General features: G+C 45.5%; 1 protein-coding gene across 7 annotated transcripts in view; it reads left to right on the forward strand.

The window, feature by feature from the left end:
• Nucleotides 1–418: 418 nt before the first annotated feature.
• SEC16B (SEC16 homolog B, endoplasmic reticulum export factor) overlaps nt 419–20130 on the forward strand; it is a 293732-nt gene continuing 274020 nt past the window's right edge. For 5 of the 7 annotated variants that reach the window (XR_008846564.1, XR_008846565.1, XM_056531987.1 and 2 more), the window contains exon 1: nt 474–558. The gene's annotated coding sequence lies outside the window, so the exon portion shown is untranslated. Of the gene's footprint in view, nt 559–20130 lie in introns of all 7 variants that reach the window. The other 2 variants (XM_056531981.1, XM_056531984.1) reach the window with 2 other exon arrangements.

Genomic DNA, 20130 nt, shown 5'->3' on the forward strand with positions numbered 1-20130 from the left:
GTTTTGTCCCGCACTATCCACGGGTACCTGTGGATAGTGTGGGTGACGCTGAACATTTTGAGTCCTACCTTGCCCAGATCCGCTGCGCCGTTCGCCCATTATCGCTGGTTTTCGGTATATTAAAATTAGCTGCTAACTGGCACGGGCAGGGTTACTGCCTTCAACTAGCACTGTGACGTAACTGCCGCCCAGCCCGCAGCACCGCTGGCTAATGAATATTCATACATTGTCTTACACTCTCTGTCTCATCTCAGCTGAGTCCTGGACGATACTGCGCATGCACCCTTACTCCAGCGCTGCTCTGGACAAATGAAGCAATGCTGAAGACCGCTTCCGGGTATAGTAGGAAATCCCGCGCACTCCCAGGACTCGGCCGAGATGAGACAGAGAGTGTAAGACAACGTATGAAAATTCATTAGCCAGCGGTGCTGCGGGCCGGGCGGCGGTTACATCACAGTGCCAGTTGAAGGCAGTAACCCCGTCCCTGCCAGTTAGCAGCTAATTTGAATATACAGAAAACAGCTATAACGGGCGAACGACGCAGCGGATCCGGGCAAGGTAGGACTCAAAATGTTCAGCGTCTCCCGCACTATCCACAGGTACCCACGGATAGTGCGGGACAAAACATATGACAGTTTTCCTTTAAAGCTACTGGGCAATCTCGAGACTGATGCATTCAGAGGATGAATTTCCTGAAGTCCCACAGATTTTACATGGGACAATGTCCTCTAATTGCCTCAGTCTTGGAGCAAGTCTCAGGCCATGATATTGCCCGGGAGCTTTACATATTTCCTGTGGCTGGAAAAATGTGACAGGTACCCTTTAAGTGTATGCAGATCTAGCAGGTCATGTCACTAAGTATGTCTGGCTGCTAGGAAGTCGTTTGTAGTTATAGCTAACAATGGCAAGGAGGCTCCTTCCTTGCACTGATTAGAATGTTAAGTTCATTTTAGAGATTTCCCTAAAACAATTATAAAGTAAGAATACCAGATATCTCTGAGATTAATTCAATAGCACACTGTGTGTAATTATTTTGACCACAAATCTTAAAAGACCATTACAAATTTGGCAAATACAATTGCTATTTTTAATTTGTGCATTCGTATTTTTCCAAGCACTGGAAAAATTAGGAAATAGAACAATGACCCGTCTGTTCATTACAGTCAAAGCAATGGGCAAGATTCTTTTCCGTATTTTTTTTTTAATTAGAAGTAATTTTAAATAATAAGTACAATTTATTTCTTAATTATGAACATAGAAACGGTATGTTTTCCTGCTTTATCTTAATGTAAGGGAAGATGTTTCATAATTCAGTAAATCTTTTTTACATTCTGGTGAAACACTGTCTGGCCTCACGGATGAGACACTTTATTGGAAAGCGCTACTGTCACACAGACCTCCATCGATTTTTAGATATAGCTGGAAGATGAGCATAGCTCATCTTCCAGCCTGTAGAATGGTAGACTGTGGTGTGCTTTTGCTACCCTTCATAGGTATGCCTAAAATGGGGCATTCCTGGCAAAACATAGTACTATGTAATGATAACCAAAAAGGGGAAGGAAGGTTGAGACTCTTCTTCTGATGGATAGGGGATAAGATGTCTAGTGGAGTACCCCTTTAAACACTGCCCAAAATGGTCTTGCTGCTAATTAATATCTAATTTTATTATGTCTTAGGGATCAAAAGACCATCATCCTTTGTGGAAACCCCTTAAGGACACAGGCAATTAAAATGTTTCATTTTTTCTCCTTGCCTTTAAGAGACACAACTCTTTTTGATTTTCCTCTTTTATTTTTCCAGCCATAAGAGGGCTTATTTTTTGTGTGACCAGATGTGCTTTGTAATGACACCTATCAATCTACCGTAAAATTTACAGCGCAAAAATAAAATTATTATTTGCAGAAAAGGGGGGGATTGAAAGAAAATAACACAATTTAGCAATTTTAGGGAGTTTCGTTTTGGTACAGTGAACTCTCCGATAAAACTAACAAGTTATCTTTATAATGTGTATAATACAAATACACTGCTCAAAAAATAAAGGGTATACTAAAACAACACAATGTAACTCCAAGTCAATCACACTTCTGTGAAATCCCACTATCCACTCAGGAAGCAACACTGACAATCAATTTCACATGCTGTTGTGCAAATGAAACAGACATCAGGTGGAAATTATAGGCAATTAGAAAGACACCCCCCAATAAAGGAGTGGTTCTGCAGGTGGTGACCATAGACCACTTCTCAGTTCCTATGCTTCCTGGCTGATGTTTTGGTATCTTTTGAATGCTGGCGGTGCTTCCACTCTAGTGGTGGCATGAGACGGAGTCTACAACCCACACAAATGGCTCAGGTAGTGCAGCTCATCCAGCATGGCACATCAATGCGAGCTGTGGCAAGAAGGTTTGCTGTGTCTGTCAGGGTAGTGTCCAGAGCATGGAGGCGCTACCAGGAGACAGGCCAGTACATCAGGAGATGTGGAGGAGGGCAACAGCCCTGCAAAATGACTTTCAGCAGGCCACAAATATGCATGTGTCCACTCAAACGTCAGAAACAGAGCTCAACATCCACAGGTGGGGGTTGTGCTTACAGCCCAACATCGTGCAGGACGTTTGGCATTTGCAAGAGAACATCAAAGAGAAAACCAGGGTATTCAGGGACACAAATTTCAAACTTTATTGTTTTAGAAAAAAGGACATACATTTAAAAACATTTAAAAAAGGGGGGTACAAAATACCAAGATGGTCCTACAGATGCACAACCGGAGGTCCATAGAACAAGAGGTTAATCACCAAGGAAATACCTATATATACAGATGGCTATAAAGAGCCTACTTTGTAATAGCAAAAGTGTCCCAGCTAGTGGCTATATTTAGTAAGGTAACAGCCATATACATTTATACACATAGCAAGAGGTTGTTAGTTTCACCTTCTAAGGACACACCAGGACCTCCGTCACCCAACGTTTCGCAATTAGATGCTTCTTCCGGGGCGTAGTTTACTGTGGGTCTGCCACCTATTTATACACCTAAATAGCCTATCATATGTGTCAACGTAGTATTGCCTCACCTCCGGGTATGTGTCATCTCTGCTTCCTTATTTCGCGCCGTGTCACATGACCCGTCGTGTCATGTGACTGCTTATCGCGAGATCTAAAGGTCACGGGATTCATTATACCATCGCGAGATCCTACCATCGCGAGATCCTACCATCATGTGGTATCCCGCTGCCTGAGCCGAGGACATGTCAGGTGACCATCCTGGTCACATGACACATCATAGATTAAAGCATAATACGGGGAATTAACTCCCAAACCATGGGGACCACATTAATGACGATCTCCCTCTATATTTATACATATTGGAGACTCCGATAGAGTGCTACCTACAGGTAAAAAAGGTGAAAGTTTGAGAGTAAAAAAGTGCAATAGTTATCGATACCGATAAGTAAAAATGAAAGGTGCAAAAGTGCAGTGTTTGCCGAAATCTTTAACTCAGCTATTGGGACATGTAAAACAGTTATTATAAACTGTAAGTATAATAAAGAATATAGAAAATATTGAATAAATAAACCAAATGACCTATATATATCATCCTGTGTATTACAACTAATGACCTATTTCATATTATTCTCCCCCTTCTCCAACAATTCATTACCCATATATATCATCCTATATATAATTAGTATTATTCTCCCCCTTCTCCAATAATTCATTACAGTTTATAATAACTGTTTTACATGTCCCAATAGCTGAGTTAAAGATTTCGGCAAACACTGCACTTTTGCACCTTTCATTTTTACTTATCGGTATCGATAACTATTGCACTTTTTTACTCTCAAACTTTCACCTTTTTTACCTGTAGGTAGCACTCTATCGGAGTCTCCAATATGTATAAATATAGAGGGAGATCGTCATTAATGTGGTCCCCATGGTTTGGGAGTTAATTCCCCGTATTATGCTTTAATCTATGATGTGTCATGTGACCAGGATGGTCACCTGACATGTCCACGGCTCAGGCAGCGGGATACCACATGATGGTAGGATCTCGCGATGGTAGGATCTCGCGATGGTATAATGAATCCCGTGACCTTTAGATCTCGCGATAAGCAGTCACATGACACGACGGGTCATGTGACACGGCGCGAAATAAGGAAGCAGGGATGACACATACCCGGAGGTGAGGCAATACTACGTTGACACATATGATAGGCTATTTAGGTGTATAAATAGGTGGCAGACCCACAGTAAACTACGCCCCGGAAGAAGCATCTAATTGCGAAACGTTGGGTGACGGAGGTCCTGGTGTGTCCTTAGAAGGTGAAACTAACAACCTCTTGCTATGTGTATAAATGTATATGGCTGTTACCTTACTAAATATAGCCACTAGCTGGGACACTTTTGCTATTACAAAGTAGGCTCTTTATAGCCATCTGTATATATAGGTATTTCCTTGGTGATTAACCTCTTGTTCTATGGACCTCCGGTTGTGCATCTGTAGGACCATCTTGGTATTTTGTACCCCCCTTTTTTAAATGTTTTTAAATGTATGTCCTTTTTTCTAAAACAATAAAGTTTGAAATTTGTGTCCCTGAATACCCTGGTTTTCTCTTTGATGTTCTAATTTTGCATGGTATGGGAACATGCAAATAAATGTTGGCACTTTGTATGCATTTGCAAGAGAACACCAAGATTGGCCAATTCATCACTGGCGCCCTGTGCTCTTCACAGAAGAAAGCAGGTTCACACTGACCACATGTGACAGTCGTGACAGAGTCTGGGGATGCCGTGGAGAACATTCTGCTGCCTGCAACATCCTCCAGCATGACCGGTTTGGTGGTGGGTCAGTAATGGTGTGGGGTGGCATTTCTTTGGGGGCCACACAGTCCTCCATGTGCTTGCCAGAGGTAGCCTGACTGCCATTAGGTACCGAGGTGAGATCCTCAGATCCCTTGTGAGACCATATGCTGGTGCGGTTGGCCTTGGGTTCCTCCTAATGCAAGACAATGCTAGACCTCGTGGCTGGAGTGTGTCAACATTTCCTGAAAGAGGAAGACATTGATGCTATCGACTGGCCCGCCCATTTCCCAGACCTGAATCGATTGAGCACATCTGGGACATCATGTCTCGTTCCATCCACCAACACCCCATTGCACCACAGACTGTCCAGGAGTTGGTGGATGCTTTAGTCCAGGTCTGGGAGGACATCCCTCAGGAGACCATCCGTCCCCTCATCAGGAGCATACCCAGGCACATGAAGGCCACACACACTACTGAGCCTCATTTTTACTTGTTTTAAGGACATTACATCAAAGTTGGATCAGCCTGTAGTGGGGTTTTCCACTCTGATTTTGAGTGTGACTCCATATCCAGACCTCCATGGGTTGATAAATTTGATTTCCATTGATAATTTTTGTGTGATTTTGTTGTCAGCACATTAAACTATGTAAAGACGAAAGTATTTCAAAGGATTAGATCATTCATTAAGATCTAGGATGTGTTATCTCAGTGTTCCCTTAATTTTTTTGAGCAGTGTACAAAGTGAATCTGTCAGCTCATATGCACACTATAAGTTGTAGACGTGAGCTGACAGATGTTGTACAATAGCACGAATGTCACCTTTTTGTTTAATAAAAAAACTGAAGGCCTTTGCAAAAGTCCTAAAATAAAGTTTTTCTTTGGGGCTGAAGTGTTCAGAAGGCGAGACTGAGCTGCCGAAGTAGCAGTTCAGCAATTCAGCCCCACCCCCTTGACACTTCAACCCAAACAAAAAAAAAACCTTATTTTACGACTTAGCTTTAGAAAAGGTGACATTTGTGCTAATGTAGCATTATCTGTCAGTTCATGTCTACAGCTCATAGTGTGCCTTACTTTAAAGACTATGAACACCTTTAAATAATCAGAATAATAATTTTTCTTTTATTCTTGCTTTTTGTATCTGCTCTTCTCTCTTTCTCCAGCCTATGTGAACGGCGCTTTAGAGTTTCTCTCCCCCCTGTCCACTCTTTGAGCTGGTGTGTAACTTACTCCTCCTTCCTTTCTTCCTCCTATCTCTAACACTGCAAAAGCAACTTATGGTGTGAAATACTTAATGAAGACTTTTTTGAAAGTTGTTTCATTTTGCATTTAGGAATCAAATGAACAAAAAAAAGATGTCTATAGTCTTTAATTCAGCATTTATTTATTAATGTAATGTTGTGTTTTTTTTCTTACTACTGTTGTCCCATTTTATCTTTTTGTCTAGCCTAAGTTGGATGATATATTTTAGTCAGATTTTTCTGTCCCGTTTTAATCCCCAGGTTTGCATATCAGCACTGGCTTCCTTATCATACAGTATATAATGTGTTATTGATTTCGACAAGGTGACTTTTATTTTTTAGGAATTGAATTGCAGGGTGGCCTCTTCTTTTTATGTTTATATAACCTGTATCTCAGACACCTAATGTTGATCCCTACAGACAGGTTATGAGATATATCACGCCGGCTGCGCTGCTAATTGCCCGTTTTCCTGCCCGCATTCGTTATCACAATTTACCTGCACCAGATCTCGGTGGAACTATCCCCTTCAATGAGCTTCTCTAATGAACAAACGACTGGCATCAGCTCTCCGCCCTGTCAGTGTTTTCCACCGCAGTCCACAGTCACGTCCTGCTACAAGACAGATTTATTATTAAAATAAATAGCATTGCAATTACACACCAGGTTGCTGGGCAGACCTTCTACTGCGACACAAATATACCTCTGTACATGAATGCAAATAAGAAACCGATTCTATTTTGTTCAGGAGGAGCATTTACAGAAAATACAATTATATGTAAAAAGTGTCTATTTCCACTGCAAGGTTATGTACATAGTGGAGGGAAACCTATAGAAGAAATCAAAATTAGTCTTTCTTGCTGGTGCCAATAAAGAGGCATACAGTAACTTGAAGAAGACGTCAAAAACCCAATACAAATTTTTGCATATCAGCAACATAAAATTACTACAGATTGAAAACCTGCAACACAGGTCAAGTTATGCATGTGCAGTGTACTGTAATATGCTATGGATTTCCCACATGCTACTTCACTGTTCAAATTCCCAAAAATATCCCATCCTTGTAAACGTACCCTCATTGAGCAATTATATGGCGGAATTTCCGAACAGAATCCAGCTTGAAAATTCCGTTGCAGCAGCCTCCCATTGTTTTCAATGGGATCTTGCTGCACCATGCATATGGCAGAATTTCCACAGCAGAAGCCTTTTGCTGCTGAATTTAAATTCCAGACTCCACAGAAAGAATAAACTAGTAAATTTTTCCAGAATTCTCTCGGAAATGCATTGCCGTCTATGGAGACTGCACATTTCTGAGTGGTCCTAAATTGCTATGTGAACGCACCCTTAAAGAGGTACTCTGGTGGAAGAAAAATCAATTGGTGCCAGACACTTATCAGCTGCGGTATACTACAGAGGAAGTTATTAAGTTCTTTCCAGTCTGACCACAGTGCTCTCTGCTGCCACCTCTGTCTATATCAGGAACTGCCCAGAGCAGGAGCAAATCCCCATAGCAAACCTCTCCTGCTCTGGACAGTTCCTGAAATGGACAGAGGTGTCTGCAGTAAGCACAATGGTCTGACTAGAAAGAACTACACAACTTACTCTGGAGCATCCAGCAGCTGATAAGTACTGGGAGAATTAAGATTTTAAGTGGAAGTAATTTACGCGTACGGAGACCCGGCACTGCCACGGCTCTGCCTGGCTAATGCTTTTGTCGTCGACCTCACTAAGATGTCGACAGACATTCCCCTCCCCTGCATTCAGCTCTATGGGAGAGGTGGGGATGCACGAATGCTGCATCTCTGCCTCTCCCATAGAGATACATGGAGTGGGCGTGTAGGCCGCAGCATCACTCTACGGCCGACACGCCTCCTGCACGGGGAGAGCCGCAGCAGAGCCGGGGCCCTGTACAGGAGATCGCGGGAGTCCCAGTGTTCGGACAAGTTATATTAAGCTGCATTTCTCTTTTAACAGAAGAAAAACACTTGTAAAAGAGCATGATCTGATTGTAAGGAGATAAAGAAAAAGAGAAGAGGCTTAACCCGATAACGACCAAGGACGAGTATAGACGTCCAGGTTGGCGGGCGTTCCCGCACCTGGACGTCTATACTCGTCCATTCTTCTCGTGGGTGCTGTCCAGTGCACCCACGAGATCGCGGCAGGGACTCGGCTGTATCACACAGCCGGGACCCTGCTGCACTGCCAGGACCGAAGTAAACTTCGGTCCCGGCAGTTTTAACCCTTACAGCCGCGGTCGGAAGTGACCGCGGGCTGTAAGTGTTATGACAGAGGGAGCTCCCTCTGTCACCCCTGCAGCACCCCGCATCGCGATCGCGGGGTGCTGTGTGTGTCCGCGGCTGGCCGGGACCTGCCGCACTGCCGGGAGTGAAGTTCACTTCACTCCCGGCAGTTTAACCCTTACAGCCGCGGTCAGAAGTGACCGCGGCTGTAAGGAGTTCTGACAGAGGGAGGGGGCTCCCTCTGTCTCCTCTGCAGCACCCCGCAGCGCGATCGCGGGGTGCTGTGTGTGGCCGCACTGCCGGGAGTGAAGTTCACTTCACTCCCGACAGTTTAACCCCTACAGCCGCGGTCAGAAGTGATCGCGCGCTGTAAGGAGTTCTGACAGAGGGAGGGGGCTCCCTCTGTCTCTTCTGCAGCACCCCGCATCGCGATCGCGGGGTGCTGCTGCATACCTGGGCTGCCGGGGGTCCTACAAAGACCCCCAGGTCTGCCCTTGGTATTGCCTGCCAGTGAAATATGCTGCCTGCTAGTGAAAACTGGCAGGCAGCATATAACTACAATGCTTTGGAATACTAAGTATTCCAAAGCATTAAAAAGTGTGAAAATAAATAAAATAAAAGTGTAAAAATAAATAAAAATGTAATAAAAGTGTAAAAAAAAATATATATTAAATATACATTTATTAAATGAATCTAATAAAAAAAAAAAGCATAATGTGTAGGATCGCATTGCCGGACATCCGCAGCATGTAATATGCTGCGGATGTCCGCCACGTGATCCTACACATTATGCAGCAGTCACGGTAATGAGCTCGCTGCTGCGGCTGGGTAGCTTTGTGCGTCCACTCATAGTGGCGGATTTTCCGCCGGCAGTCATGAGCGGACACACTGAGCTACCCAGCCGCAGCAGTGATGGATATATTCGCCATGAGCGGGTGCTTATTCCCACAACATGGCGGATATATCTATCAGGAGCCTTAACTGTCACAGACAGACGCGTTATACTGCCAGCCGACCAGCCAATAACTTGTAGGGGTGCGGTATATAAATGGGGTCACTTGTGGGGGTACTGTTCTGCCCTGAAAGCCAAATGGCGCTCCTCTCCTTCTGAGTCCTACCACGCGGCCAAGGAACCATATATGGCCAAAGCGGGGGTATTTCCGAACATGGGACAAGCAGCTAAATAAAATATAGGGTGCATTTCTTTCAATATCAGAAGTGATGTACAAAAAATATGCCCCCCAAATGATGCATTTGTGAAAAATTGCAATTTTCGAATTTTTAACACTGACTTTGTAATAATTCCTGTTAAAATACTCACTGTACCCCCTAGCGAATACCTTGAGGGGTCTAGTTTTTAAAATGGGGTCATTTGGGGGGGTGTTCCTATGTTCTACTACCTTTTAATTTCTGCAAACCTTGCATAGCACATAAAAAAAATTTACTTTTCAAATTTTCAAAATTTTCAAAATTTCAAGTTAAATTGTTAGGGTTCTAACTAATTTAAAATGTTAATTAAAAACTAAAAAATGACGTCAAAATAAAGTAGACATCTGAAAGTATAAGTTTCATGAACTATTTGGTCAGTAAGTATAAATATATGCAACCAATTAGTGTTAAAATAGCAAAAAATCGTAAATTTTTGGTAAAAATTTAATGATTTTTTGCATTGTAAAAAAAAACTACAAATGATATCGGCTTACTTTTACTATGTACATGAAGGACAACTTGTGACAAAAAAACAATGTCATAATTATCGTGATTGGCAAAACGTTACCAGAGTTATTCTCTAATAAAGACAGACATCCCCGATTTGAAAAAACAGGCCTGGTCTTTCAGGGGCGTACAGGTTTATTTGCATTGGTCCTTAAGGGGTTAAAGAAGTATATTTACTTACCGTTTTTTTCGCCATATAAGACGCACTTTTTCTTCCCCAAAACTGGGGGGAAAAAGTCGGTGCGTCTTATTCGTCCGGGACCCGCGGCTAATACAGGACATCACCGATCGCGGAGATGCCCTGTATTAACCCTTCAGACGTGGCGATCAAAGCTGACCGCCGCGTCTGAAGGGAAAGTGACACTAATCCCGCTGTTCAGTCAGGCTGTTCGGGACCGCCGCGATTTCACCGCGGCGGTCCCGAACAGCCCGACTGAATAGCCGGGTTAGTGCTTACAGGACACTGGGAGGGACCTTACCTGCCTCCTCGGTGTCTTCTCCGTTCAGGGATCTCCTGTATGGCCGGCCCTCTCCTTCCTTGTCATCACGTCCTCGCATACGTGCGTCGGTGTGCGTAACGACGTGATGACGGTGACGGAGAGCGAGGATACCCGGCCGGCAGCAGAGACGTTCAGCAGCAGGCCGGAAGCAGAGCGAAGGGGACACGGCGACAGCGATGGAGCGACATCCAGGGCAGCGGTGATGGGTCCGGAGCGGCGGGGACACGTGAGTATTACCTCCTATGCAGTGGTCTTCAATCTGCGGACCTCCAGATGTTGCAAAACTACAACTCCCAGCATGCCCGGACAGCCGTTGGCTGTCCGGGCATGCTGGGAGTTGTAGTTTTGCAACATCTGGAGGTCCGCAGGTTGAAGACCACTATTGGGTTCAAAATCTTTAATTTTTTAGATTTTGCACCTAAAAATAGGGTGCGTCTTATACGCCGGTGCGTCCTATAGGGCGAAAAATACGGTATGTCCTATCCACAGGGTAAGGAGATAAGTGTCACATCATGGTGAGTCCTATTGCTCGGACACTGTGATCTCCAAAACAGGGCCCAGACCTTTGTTGTGAATGGAACGGTGAGTTGTGCATGCTCATCACCCCTCCATTCATTCTTTAAGGGGGCTGCTGAATGTAGAGCTAAATATAACGAAGAATACTTCTTTAAGACTTTACAGCTTAGGTGTCTAACCTGCAGCCCAGACGCTTTATTGCAAAACTATAACTAGCATGCCTAGACAGCCACTGGCATGCTGAGTGCTGTAGTTTTGCGACAGCTTAATTAAAGGGGTTATCCAGGAAAAAACTGTTTTTTTTATATATCAACTGGCTCCAAAAATTAAACAGATTTGTAAATTACTTCTATTAAAAAATCTTAATCCTTTCAGTACATATAAGCTGCTGAAGTTGAGTAGTTCATTTCTGTCTAAGTGCTCTCTGATGACACCTGTCTCAGGAACTGTCCAGAGTAGAAGCAAATCCCTATAGCAAACCTCTTCTACTCTGTGCAGTTCCCGAGACAAGCAGAGATGTCAGCAGAGAGCACTGTTGTCAGACAGAAAATAACAACTCAACTTCAGCAGCTGATAATTATTGGAAGGAATAAGATTTTTTAATAGAAGTAATTTACAAATCTGTGTAATTTACAAGCTTTTTTTTTTATATAAGCCATCATTTCTATAAAAAGGAGATACATTTATATAAAGTATATTAGAAAGGTTAATGTTTTGTCAGGATGTACAACATATAAATGTTTTTTGATTCTGACAGTGCCCATTTAAGGGGTTAAAATAAATGGTGTCAGGAAATAAAGGTTATTATTAGTACATTCTTTGTTCTAGTGAAGAACATTTTGTCCTGGTCACTAGATACATCGATGCGGGATGCATTAGGTGGCCTTCACATATATCTGGTGATCCAGTTTAGTTTCCCTCTGGTACTGTACAAAAGAGCTAGAAATAAACTTATGATTGAACTAATGCCATTCGAATGGAAGAGTTCAGTATTATCCGGCGCCTCAACTGGGATGCCGGTTTGCCGGTCTGCAGAAATAACTGGATGCTATCAGTCTGGTCCATGCTATCAGTTGTGGCATCTGTTTACTAAGTTTGATTACCATATATATGTGACGGCACCCTTACAAGACCCATCTCTGATACTTGTACTAAAATGAACTGTGTTGTGTCTGTGTGTACATCACATGATAAGGACATTGAAAGTAAAAAATGAAGGTTATATATTTATACGCAGTGGGAAAAAAGTATTTAGTCAGCCACCAATTGTGCAAGTTCTCCCACTTAACCCCTTAAGGACGCAGGTCGTAAATGTACGTCCTGGTGCGGTGGTACTTAACGCACCAGGATGTACATTTATGTCCTGTGCATAACCGCGGGCATCGGAGCGATGCCCGTGTCATGCGCGGCTGATCCCGGCTGCTGATCGCAGCCAGGGACCCGCCGGCAATGGCCGACGCCCGCGATCTCGCGGGCGTCCGCCATTAACCCCTCAGGTGCCGGGATCAATACAGATCCCGGCATCTGCGGCAGTGCGCGATTTGAATGAATGATCGGATCGCCCGCAGCGCTGCTGCGGTGATCCGATCATTCAGAACGCTGCACGGAGGTCCCCTCACCTTCCTCCGTCCGGCTCCCGGCGTCTTCTGCTCTGGTCTGAGATCGAGCAGACCAGAGCAGAAGATCGCCGATAACACTGATCTGTTCTATGTCCTATACATAGAACAGATCAGTATTAGCAATCATGGTGTTGCTATGAATATTCCCCTATGGGGACTATTCAAGTGTAAAAAAAAATGTAAAAAAAATGTAAAAGTAAAAGTTAAAAAAAAGTGAAAAATCCCCTCCCCCAATAAAAAAGTAAAACGTAAGTTTTTTCCTATTTTACCCCCAAAAAGCGTAAAAAATTAATTTTATAGACATATTTGGTATCTCCGCGTGCGTAAATGTCCGAACTATTAAAATAAAATGTTAATGATCCCGTACGGTGAACGGCGTGAACGAAAAAAAAAAGTCCAAAATTGCTACTTTTTAAATACATTTTATTAAAAAAAAAAATTATAAAAATGTATTAAACGTTTTTTATATGCAAAAGTTGTATAAAAAAAGTACAGATCATGGCGCAAAAAATGGATTATAAACGTACTAATTTGGTTAAAAAGTTTGTGACTTTCTTTAAGCACAACAATAATATAAAAGTATGTAATAATGGGTATCATTTTAATCGTATTGATCCTCAGAATAAAGAACACATGTCATTTTTACCATAAATTGTACGGCATGAAAAGGAAACCTTCCAAAATTAGCAAAATTGCGTTTTTCATTTTAATTTTCCCACAAAAATAGTGTTTTTTGGTTGCGCCATACATTTTATGATATAATGAGTTATGTCATTACAAAGGACAACTGGTCGCGCAAAAAACAAGCCCTCATACTAGTCTGTGGATGAAAATATAAAAGAGTTATGATTTTTAGAAGGCGAGGAGGAAAAAATGAAAACGTAAAAATTTAATTGTCTGAGTCGTTAAGGCCAAAATGGGCTGAGTCCTTAAGGGGTTAAACAGATGAGAGGCCTGTAATTTTCATCATAGATATACCTCAACTATAAGAGACATAATGAGAGAAAAAAAAATCCATGAAATCACATTGTCTGATTTTTAAATAATTTATTTGCAAATTATGGTGGAAAATAAGTATTTGGTCAATAACAAAAGTTCATCTCAATACTGCTGGTATTTTGGCCCATTCCTCCATGCAGATCTCCTCTAGAGTAGTGATGTTTTGGGGCTGTCGCTGGGCAACACAGACTTTCAACTCCCTCCAAATGTTTTCTATGGGGATGATATCTGGAGACTGACTAGACCACTCCAGGACCTTCAAATGCTTCTTACGAAGCCACTCCTTTGTTGCCCGGGCGGTGTGTTTGGGATCATTGTCATGCTGAAAGACCCAGCAACATTTCATCTTCAATGCCCTTGCTGATGGGAGGAGGTTTTCACTCAAAATCTCGCGATACATGGCCCCATTCATTCCTTTCTTTACAAGGATCAGTCGTCCTGGTCCCTTTGCAGAAAAACAGCCCCAAAGCATGTTTCCACCCCCATGCTTCACAGTAGGTATGGTGTTCTTTGGATGCAACTCCAAACATGATGAGTTGAGTTTTCAACAAAAAGTTCATCTGACCATATGACATTCTCCCAATACTCTTCTGGATCATCCAAATGCTCTCTAGCAAACTTCAGACGGGCCAGACGTGTACTGGCTTAAGCAGGGGGACACGTTACTTTGGTCCCAGCTCTCTGCAGGTCATCCGCTAGGTCCCCCTGTGTGGTTCTGGGATCTTTGCTCACCGTTCTTGTGATCATTTTGACACCACGGGGTGAGATATTGCGTGGAGCCCCAGATCGAGGGAGATTATCAGTGGTCTTGTATGTCTTCCATTTTCTAATAATTGATTTCTTTACACCAAGCTGCTTGCCTATTGCAGTTTCAGTCTTCCCAGCCTGGTGCAGGTCTACAATTTTGTTTCTGGTGTCCTTCGAAAGCTCTTCTGTCTTGGCCATAGTGGAGTTTGGAGTGTGACCGTTTGAGGTTGTGGACAGGTGTCTTTTACACTGACAAGTTCAAACAGGTGCCATTAATACAGATAACGGGTGGAAGACAGAGGAGACTCTTAAAGAAGAAGTTACAGGTCTGGAAGAGCCAGAAATCTTGCTTGTTTGTAGGTGACCAAATACTTACTTTACCGAGGAATTTACCAATTAATTCATTAGAAATTGTCACGATGCCGGCTGGCAGGTAGTGGACCCTCTGTGCCAGAGAGGGATTGGCGTGGACCGTGCTAGTGGACCGGTTCTAAGCCACTACTGGTTTTCACCAGAGCCCGCCGCAAAGCGGGATGGTCTTGCTGCGGCGGTAGTGACCAGGTCGTATCCACTAGCAACGGCTCACCTCTCTGGCTGCTGAAGATAGGCGCGGTACAAGGGAGTAGGCAGAAGCAAGGTCGGACGTAGCAGAAGGTCGGGGCAGGCAGCAAGGATCGTAGTCAGGGGCAACGGCAGAAGGTCTGGAAACACTGGCAAGGGACACACAAGGAACGCTTTCACTGGCACTAAGGCAACAAGATCCGGCAAGGGAGTGCAAGGGAAGTGAGGTAATATAGGGAGTGCACAGGTGATAACTCTAATTGGAACCACTGCGCCAATCAGCGGCGCAGTGGCCCTTTAAATCGCAGAGACCCGGCGCGCGCGCGCCCTAGGGAGCGGGGCCGCGCGCGCCGGGACAGAACAGACGGGGAGCGAGTCAGGTAGGAGAGCCGGGGTGCGCATCGCGAGCGGGCGCTACCCGCATCGCGAATCGCATCCCGGCTAGCAGCAGGATCGCAGCGCCCCGGGTCAGAGGACGTGACCGGGGCGCTGCAGCGGAGGAGGTGAAGCGAGCGCTCCGGGGAGGAGCGGGGACCCGGAGCGCTCGGCGTAACAGTACCCCCCCCCTTGGGTCTCCCCCTCTTCTTGGAGCCTGAGAACCTGAGGAGCAGACTTTTGTCAAGGATGCTGTCCTCAGGTTCCCAGGATCTCTCTTCAGGACCACAACCCTCCCAGTCTACTAAAAAAAAATTTTTTCCTCTGACCTTTTTGGCAGCCAAAATCTCCTTGACCGAGAAGACGTCCGAGGAGCCGGAAACAGGAGTGGGAGGAACAGATTTGGGAGAAAAACGGTTGAGGATGAGTGGTTTGAGAAGAGAGACGTGAAAGGCATTAGGGATACGAAGAGAAGGAGGAAGAAGAAGTTTATAAGAGACAGGATTAATTTGACACAGAATTTTGAAAGGACCAAGATAGCGTGGTCCCAACTTGTAGCTAGGGACACGGAAGCGGACATATTTAGCGGAGAGCCATACCTTGTCTCCAGGGGAAAAAACGGGGGGAGCTCTTCTTTTCTTATCCGCGAACCTCTTCATGCGTGAAGAAGCCTGTAAGAGAGAATTTTGGGTCTCTCTCCATATAATGGAAAGGTCACGAGAAATTTCATCCACAGCGGGCAGACCAGAGGGCAAGGGGGTAGGGAGGGGGGGAAGAGGGTGACGGCCGTACACCACGAAAAATGGGGATTTGGAGGAAGATTCAGAGACCCTGAAGTTATACGAGAATTCGGCCCATGGAAGGAGATCTGCCCAGTCATCCTGGCGGGAGGAAACAAAATGTCGCAAATAATCACCCAGGATCTGGTTAATTCTTTCTACTTGTCCATTGGACTGGGGATGATATGCAGAGGAAAAATTTAATTTAATCTTGAGTTGTTTACAGAGAGCTCTCCAGAATTTAGACACGAATTGGACCCCTCTATCCGAGACAATCTGCGTAGGCAACCCGTGAAGACGAAAAATGTGTACAAAAAATTGTTTAGCCAACTGAGGCGCAGAAGGAAGACCAGGAAGAGGAATGAAATGTGCCATTTTGGAGAATCGATCAACGACCACCCAAATAACGGTGTTGCCACGGGAAGGGGGTAAATCAGTAATAAAATCCATACCAATCAGAGACCAAGGCTGTTCGGGGACAGGCAGAGGATGAAGAAAACCAGCGGGCTTCTGGCGAGGAGTCTTATCCCGGGCACAGATAGTGCAGGCTCGCACAAAGTCCCCAACATCCGTCTCCAGAGTTGGCCACCAATAGAAGCGGGAGATGAGTTGCACAGATTTCTTGATGCCCACATGACCTGCGAGATGGGAGGAGTGACCCCATTTGAGGATTCCGAGGCGTTGGCGTGGAGAAACAAAGGTCTTTCCTGGAGGAGTCTGTCTGATGGAGGCAGGAGAAGTGGAGATCAGGCAGTCAGGTGGAATGATGTGTTGCGGAGGGAGATCAACTTCTGAGGCATCCGAGGAACGAGAGAGAGCATCGGCTCTAATGTTCTTATCGGCAGGACGAAAGTGAATCTCAAAATTAAATCGGGCAAAGAACAGAGACCACCGGGCCTGGCGAGGATTCAACCGTTGGGCCGACTGGAGGTAGGAGAGGTTCTTGTGGTCGGTGTAGATAATAACAGGAAATCTTGATCCCTCCAGCAGATGCCTCCATTCCTCAAGTGCTAATTTAATGGCTAGAAGTTCTCGATCCCCGATGGAGTAGTTCCTCTCCGCTGGAGAGAAGGTCCTAGAGAAAAAACCACAAGTGACAGCATGCCCGGAAGGATTTTTTTGTAGAAGAACAGCTCCAGCTCCTACTGAGGAGGCATCAACCTCCAATAGGAAGGGTTTGGAAGGGTCAGGTCTGGAGAGCACGGGAGCCGAAGAAAAGGCAGACTTGAGTTGTTTAAAGGAGTCTTCTGCTTGAGGAGGCCAGGACTTGGGATCAGCATTTTTCTTGGTTAAAGCCACGATAGGAGCCACAATGGTAGAAAAATGTGGAATAAATTGCCTGTAATAATTGGCGAACCCCAAAAAGCGTTGGATAGCACGGAGTCCGGAGGGGCGTGGCCAATTTAAGACGGCAGAGAGTTTGTCTGGATCCATCTGTAGTCCCTGGCCAGAGACCAAATATCCTAGAAAAGGAAGAGATTGGCATTCAAACAGACATTTCTCAATTTTGGCATAGAGTTGGTTGTCACGAAGTCTCTGAAGAACCATACGGACATGCCGGCGGTGTTCCTCTAGATTGGCAGAAAAAATTAGGATATCGTCCAGATATACCACAACACAGGAGTATAATAGATCACGAAAAATTTCATTGACAAAGTCTTGGAAGACGGCAGGGGCATTGCACAGTCCAAAGGGCATGACCAGATACTCAAAGTGTCCATCTCTGGTGTTAAATGCCGTTTTCCACTCGTCCCCCTCTCTGATGCGGATGAGGTTATAGGCGCCTCTTAAGTCCAATTTAGTGAAGATGTGGGCACCTTGGAGGCGATCAAAGAGTTCAGAGATGAGGGGTAAGGGGTAGCGGTTCTTAACCGTGATTTTATTAAGACCGCGGTAGTCAATGCAAGGACGTAGGGAGCCATCTTTTTTGGAGACAAAGAAAAATCCGGCTCCGGCAGGAGAGGAGGATTTACGGATAAAGCCCCTTTTTAGATTCTCCTGGACGTATTCGGACATGGCAAGAGTCTCTGGGGCAGAGAGAGGATAAATTCTGCCCCGGGGTGGAGTAGTACCCGGGAGGAGGTCGATAGGGCAATCATAAGGCCTGTGAGGAGGTAGAGTCTCAGCTTGTTTTTTGCAGAAAACATCCGCGAAGTCCATATAGGCCTTGGGGAGACCGGTTACTGGAGGAACCACAGAGTTACGGCAAGGGTTACTGGGAACCGGTTTTAGACAGTTCTTGGAACAAGAGGACCCCCAACTCTTGATCTCCCCAGTGGACCAATCCAGGGTTGGGGAATGAAGTTGAAGCCAGGGAAGTCCAAGGAGAATCTCCGAGGTGCAATTGGGGAGGACCAAAAGTTCAATCCTCTCATGATGAGATCCGATGCTCATAAGAAGGGGCTCCGTGCGGAAACGTATGGTACAGTCCAATCTTTCATTATTTACACAATTGATGTAGAGGGGTCTGGCGAGACTGGTCACTGGGATGTTGAACCTGTTGACGAGGGAGGCCAAAATAAAATTTCCTGCAGAACCAGAGTCCAAGAAGGCCACTGTAGAGAAGGAGAAGGCAGAAGCAGACATCCGCACAGGCACAGTAAGACGTGGAGAAGCGGAGTAGACATCAAGGACTGTCTCACCTTTGTGCGGAGTCAGCGTACGTCTTTCCAGGCGGGGAGGACGGATAGGACAATCCCTCAGGAAGTGTTCGGTACTAGCACAGTACAGGCAGAGGTTCTCCATACGGCGTCGTGTCCTCTCTTGAGGTGTCAGGCGAGACCGGTCGACCTGCATAGCCTCCACGGCGGGAGGCACAGGAACAGATTGCAGGGGACCAGAGGAGAGAGGAGCCGAGGAGACGAAACGCCTCGTGCGAACAGAGTCCATATCTTGGCGGAGTTCCTGACGCCTTTCAGAAAAACGCATGTCAATGCGAGTGGCTAGGTGAATAAGTTCATGTAGATTAGCAGGAATTTCTCGTGCGGCCAGAACATCTTTAATGTTGCTGGATAGGCCTTTTTTGAAGGTCGCGCAGAGGGCCTCATTATTCCAGGACAATTCTGAAGCAAGTGTACGGAATTGTACGGCATACTCGCCAACGGAAGAATTACCCTGGACCAGGTTCAACAGGGCAGTCTCAGCAGAAGAGGCTCGGGCAGGTTCCTCAAAGACACTTCGGATTTCCGAGAAGAAGGAGTGTACTGAGGCAGTGACGGGGTCATTGCGGTCCCAGAGCGGTGTGGCCCATGACAGGGCTTTTCCGGACAGAAGACTGACTACGAAAGCCACCTTAGACCTTTCAGTGGGAAACAGGTCCGACATCATCTCCAGATGCAGGGAACATTGGGAAAGGAAGCCACGGCAAAACTTAGAGTCCCCATCAAACTTATCCGGCAAGGATAAGCGTATCCCAGGAGCGGCCACTCGCTGCGGAGGAGGTGCAGGAGCTGGCGGAGGAGATGACTGCTGAAGCTGTGGTAGCAACTGTTGTAGCATAACGGTCAGTTGAGACAGCTGTTGGCCTTGTTGCGCAATCTGTTGTGACTGCTGGGCGACCACCGTGGTGAGGTCAGCGACAACTGGCAGAGGAACTTCAGCGGGATCCATGGCCGGATCTACTGTCACGATGCCGGCTGGCAGGTAGTGGACCCTCTGTGCCAGAGAGGGATTGGCGTGGACCGTGCTAGTGGACCGGTTCTAAGCCACTACTGGTTTTCACCAGAGCCCGCCGCAAAGCGGGATGGTCTTGCTGCGGCGGTAGTGACCAGGTCGTATCCACTAGCAACGGCTCACCTCTCTGGCTGCTGAAGATAGGCGCGGTACAAGGGAGTAGGCAGAAGCAAGGTCGGACGTAGCAGAAGGTCGGGGCAGGCAGCAAGGATCGTAGTCAGGGGCAACGGCAGAAGGTCTGGAAACACTGGCAAGGGACACACAAGGAACGCTTTCACTGGCACTAAGGCAACAAGATCCGGCAAGGGAGTGCAAGGGAAGTGAGGTAATATAGGGAGTGCACAGGTGATAACTCTAATTGGAACCACTGCGCCAA

Source organism: Hyla sarda, chromosome 7 (assembly GCF_029499605.1).
Source record: "Hyla sarda isolate aHylSar1 chromosome 7, aHylSar1.hap1, whole genome shotgun sequence".
NCBI classification, from domain to species: Eukaryota; Metazoa; Chordata; class Amphibia; order Anura; family Hylidae; genus Hyla; species Hyla sarda.